This window comes from Vipera ursinii (genome assembly GCF_947247035.1).
Source record: "Vipera ursinii genome assembly, chromosome: 1".
Taxonomy (NCBI): Eukaryota; Metazoa; Chordata; class Lepidosauria; order Squamata; family Viperidae; genus Vipera; species Vipera ursinii.
Genome location: NC_139512.1, coordinates 307,862,948 through 307,868,947, shown reverse-complemented (window position 1 = coordinate 307,868,947; position 6,000 = coordinate 307,862,948).

Sequence of the window (6,000 nt, the reverse complement as noted above, 5' to 3'; positions counted from 1 at the left end):
TATATCAAATGAATTGGCACTAACAATAATCTCATAGAATATGAATGAGAAAAGCAGGAGTATTAAAACAATAGGAATATTTAACATTCAAAATCCAGATATTAGGGGGGGGGGAAACAGAACTATGGAGATGCTCAGTTAGAACTCTGAAGCACATGTGGGATTGATCAAGAACCTACACCTGATAAATGCACGCATCCCCCGAGGTCAGCGCTCGTCGGCATGTATTAGCTCTAGAATTACCACAGTTGTCCGAGTAGTAGTCCTCAAATAGAGGACATATCAGATATTAAACTGATAAGAACAGATACTACACTTGATCTTAGCCAAGGGCTTGGTTATCTGAGGGATCAGTTATCTCCAATTGTTTGAAACAGCCCAGTAGATTCAGGCAGAGTGGGTGCACTACAGATCCGTTCAATTAAATGCTAGTATCTTGCAGGACTGAAGAAGCATACCTTCTCTGTCATGACCCCCACCATCTGGAATAGCAACTTCTAGGACATTCCACTCTCCTGGGATTTTGGAAAGCCCTTAAGATTTGGTTCTGTTTAGGTCTGAAGTTAATGTGGGTGGGACTCATTGGTTGCATTCCTATTGTATTGTTTTATTCATTATGTTCGTTGTTCTAATTGATTTAGTCAGGCTGATCATATTTCTGGATATTAATTGTTCACTTTTTAATGGAATTTGTAGGTTGCTCAAGGTCTTCTGAAGTTGGATGGCAATATTACATTGAATTAATTGATTGATTAAATTACACCTTGAAAACTATGCAATGTCAGCATGAATCGCCCAAACACAAATCTTAACAGATTAATAACATTTCATTTTCTGAAATGTGATAGTCTGTGACTTTGGTACTAGATCCAGTACTCTTCAGCATTTTCATTAGTGACTTCAGTGAATTGTATTGATGGCCAAATCCTAATAAGAACCTGTGTCTCAGGAATTGTGTCTATTGGCCTTTACCTTCTTTCCCATTTGGCCTTTACCTTCTTTCCCATTTGCTCTGGGTTCAGAGGATACATCCTGTTCTTCAAATAATGAATCTTTTGAAAGTGTAAAAATGCCTCATTTGACATTCATAAGATCCAGAATGAAGTGGTCCTAGGAACTGTGATAAAATTTCGTACAGCATTTAAAATACTCCAAAAAAACCTAATAGTCAATGTAGCTGTTAAATACTCTGACTGCACCGGTTAAATTTCTGGCACTCTTATATGACCATTAATGCCAAGAAGTAGGATGGCTGATTTTAACACAAATATAAATCTCTGCTTTTTTTTTTGTTAAAAATGTAAAAAGATGTGGTGATGTAACTTATTTCCATTTTTCCCCCACCCTGTTCTAGAAGTTGAGAACTGGCTGTGTTATGTCCAGAGCTGTATGTTGTGTGCAATGTTGTGCTTCAAACTAAAAAAGTAACAGAAATAAAATATTCAGTGTTAAAATTTGGCCATCATTCTTTTTCTTTTTGAAGTATGATTGTTATGGAGAAGTTCATGTAGAATGTGTATGAAATCTAAAGCGATTGCTAAGTAAACTTTTCAAATGCTGGGAAGTGATCCCATACCATAATTGTTCATGCCTTTAATACTTTTGCCAAATGAATAATTCAGACATGTATTCAAAATGGAAACTTTGTTTAATTTACATAATTACATATGAGGACTTGTAATTTAACTTTGTTGCAAAATTATTATTTTGTCACAGGACAAGCCCAGCTCTGCAAATGCCTACTACTTTAACTTACCATCTAGTGAACTCCAAAATGGAACAGGAATTTGAACATGGCTCTCATCTTTGAAAAAATGAATCTGTTCAAGACAGCTTCCACATATATAAATGATTTCCTTCTGTTCAGAAAACTCTTTGAAATAATTTATCATATTTCTGTCTATCTTTTTGCCCCATGCAATGGGGCCTTATCCAGTAGTGATCTGTCTGATACTTATCTAAGTAATATTTATCTTAAATGGGACACGTGGCAGAAACATTCCTGGTGGATTGTGCTTTTACCAGGAAAGACAGCCCAATTTTCATCTGATAAACTCTGATGGTTTTAGTCGACCATCTCTTAACCAGAAGCCTTGAAAGGTGTCTGGAATTTTCTTTAATATTTGTCACAAGGAATTTTAGCAATTGAGTTCAGTCTTCTGTTCAAAAAGCTGGGAATAACAATTGGTATAATGGAAGTATTTTTTAAATTTTATTGTCTGTTAGCGGAATGTCCATCTTCTAATTGTCTGCCTTGTACAAGAGATACAATTTCTTAGGATACTGTGAGCGTTTAACATCCAAAGCAGATGACACAAGGTGTACCTATTTTGTGGGGTAAAGTTTCACCCAAGAAAGCCATAGTATAAAAAGTGTTCTAAAACCTATTTTATGAAAACAGAAAGACAGCAATTCTAAAATCACAACCATTTTTTTTTAAAAAAAACCCATCTCATCTCTTATGGTATTGTTTTAAATACCACCTCACCCGAGTTTTAAATTTGCTGTCTGTTAAAAAAGTGTGAAGAAAATTACTGTTCTTTTTTCATAATCAGATTCAGTGGGATTTAAGGCTGTGTGCTGGCTATTCAAAATTAAAATGAACTTTCCATCCGTGTGTATCATAAATAGGCATTTATCAGAATTATATGATTTTGCAATCCATCTGAATATGTAACCGGAATTTGTTTTCTTTCTGTTTCACTATGTAATTACCATGCAACAATAACAAAAGTGACATGTTTGAAGAACAGATAAAATGCTGTAAATTGGCCAGTAATGGTGATATTTCCTCATCTTCTGAAAAACCCATTTATTCTCTCTCTCAACAAATCAAGGCATTGTCAGCCTGCACTCAGCTCGTGGCCAGAGGGGCCCGACCAATTTCTAGCTGAATGTGAATACTGGAATGCAGATGAGGGTCTTCTAACGAAGCCTTTCAGTGTAGGCAGCTGGTCTTAGCTTGCCTCAATTTCTAAATCATCCATAATGGGGCCAGGACCTCCAAAGCACTAAAAAGAGCGAGCTGACATGCTGGACAAACTGTTAATTTTTTTTCCTGAAGAAGCTGCGATATTGCACATCTGTCACTGCTATGAAGACAATTACTCACAGAGTGGAGAGAAATCTGCTGCTTGTTTCTAGCATCCTTCCTAAATAGCATAATGGCGAGATACAATCGTGTGGAAGAAGCATAAGGGTGGGCCTTCTTCCTTCCTTTTAAAAATTCTCCACAGTTGTTGTCTGCTTCAAAATTATGGAACATTTTGCAATTGTAATAATATAATTCCAACATTATTAAAAAAAATAGGTACAGTATTTGAGGTTTGGGATCCAGCCTATTTTTTTGCTTTTTTAAAAAAAATATAATAATCATTCAGTCATTTTTGACACAGATTTTTGTGAGGATACATATTTTGAAAATCCAGTTTTCAGAGACTCTTGACTAATTTAATTAAGCAGAGCATATTTCTTCTTTCTTTCTTTCTTTCTTTCTTTCTTTCTTTCTTTCTTTCTTTCTTTCTTTCTTTCTTTCAGAAAAGGACACTCTGGAGAAATAACGCACCATGCAAAATGTATGTCTTTCTTTTCTTCCTCTGCTATGATTTCTTTGGTTATTGTCACCAGAACTAACTGGGCCTGAAGCAGTTTTCAAAATCAAAACTTTCAGTCACATAATACTGTGTTTGTAGTATGAAATCGTAACTTCTGTTGCATAGGTGGGTAATAATAAAGGCATTTAAAAAGCCTCTGCCAGTCTTTATACAAAATCAAAGGACTGTGTACACATATACCCTGGACTATGCCTTCAGGGACTTTATAACCTGCAACACCTTTTATTTTTATGCATGCTGGCTACACCCTCTTTCTTTCACACATCAAATCAGAAGGCAGCAGTCAGCATGCTCTTTTCCAAGGACTATAGCTCAGAACTGCTGCTCCTAATTTTTCCTAAATACAGAGAGGATTCGACTTCCAACCATTCATTTAGTGACTGTTCCAAAATTACAATGGTGTTGAAAAAGATAACTAACAAGCAATCCTTGCACTTATGATTGTTGCAGCTTCTCCATGGTCAGTTTGGGCATTTGGCAACCAACATGAATTTACAAAGGTAACAAATCCTGGGGTCCTGTGATTGCTATATGTGACCTTCCCAGGGGGTTTCCAACAAGCAAAATCAGTGGGGGAAGCCAGATTCTCTAAATGAATGTGATGATTCAATGAACTAGCGAGACCAAAAGATTTGTAGAATCAGGTAGGACTCACTTAATGATTGTATCACTTCACAATGGAAGTTCCAATCCCAATTGTGGTTTAAAAAGAGTGTAATATACAGCTTCATCTTATCTGCCCACAATCAGATCATTGTTCTTTTATAGAATTTAGAAAAGTGTTTATCTTTCTGTTTTTTTTTTTAAAGAGAAGTGGATGAAATTTTTTCTATCCTCTGCCTACCACCTTTGGAGAATTAGATCTGAAGACGTTATTGTCTATGACTGGATCAGATGTGACATTCACACAACAATGAAAACTTCTGTTTAGTTCTTTTCTGTTTCTGCATTGAAGAATATATAGCATTTTACAAATCTTCATTTGAAGGGTTCTTCAATACAAATCTGGTTTTATACAATCCTTAGATAGAAGACAAAGGCATTGCTTTTTTAAAGAACTATTGTATTAATAATTCTGTCTACCAAAGAGATTAGCTAGAAATTGATGATCTGGAATTCACATATCAGATGTACAAGATTAAAACTTTCTATCCCCAAACAAAAGTCTGGAACAACATAAAATAGAAGGGCATCACTAATAAAAAAATTCATGAAAGATTAGCTTAATATGTGCTAAATTTACAGAAATTGGAAAACTAAGATTACCTGAAGTTATGTGGCAATTTTTATCATGTAAAATTTGATTGAAGTTTTAAAAATAAAGAAAGACAGAAACAGTGGAACTACAGTCAATGTTCCCAATCATTTAAATGCAATTCATGTTTGAGAAGACAATTCTTAATGTCAGCGGAGTTTAAAGACTTGCCTTGACCAGCAAAATACTGCACAATTCAAGTTTTCCAGATCTGGGAATGAAACCAGGTTTTTACCACTGGCTTTAAATTTGGATTGGGCTAACTATATAAAGAAGGAAATGACGAAGCACTTGTAAAAATGTTGCCATGAAAACTGTAGGGATTTGTCCAAGCAGTCACCAGGAATCCAACTGACTTGAAGGTATATTTTTTTTTTAAAAAAATAATTGTGGTTGAACTAAAGTGTGTGTGTGGGGGGGTCTTTTGCACTTTTTAAACAAATGATTAAGAGGCTGTATTTCATGTCCCATACATTGGCTTTCCTTTGCATATGTACATTTCCCCTCTCTTTCCTTTTGTTTCCTACTTTCAGAAGGCTAGGCTTTCAAGACATTAGGACATTCATGATTAAAAATAGCAGGCAACTATTCAATTTTGCACCATAGTTAGATTTGTCACACTTCTAAAATACTGAAATGTTTTATGGTTTATATCTTAATGAATTTAAACTGCATAATACATTTTAACTATAGTAATAGCCTATATATATGATTTATAATTATTTACTATAGAAAAATAATTATTAAGCAAATTCAACAGAAGTGGAATAAATTTGGAAATGTTTATCCTTTTGTAATTAATCCAGGGAAAGTAGCACATCATTAGGGGAGGTGCTGTTATATGGCACTCAAGTAACAGTGTTTGCATTTTAAACCAATCAGACTAAAAGAATGCCAATATGAAATAGCTGTTCAGCTAAATATGTTAAATTGATAGTAAATCATACATCTTAATATGATCCAGCTTGAAAAAAGCCTAAACAGAGTAGAATTGATTTTATGAAGGCCACCAGGGTATTCAAAGATTGTAGCTTAGCCTTAAGGTATTAATTATTCAACAATTTAAATTATAATTGTTGTTGTTGTTGTTAGTTGCAAAGTCGTGTCCGATATATATATATATATATATAT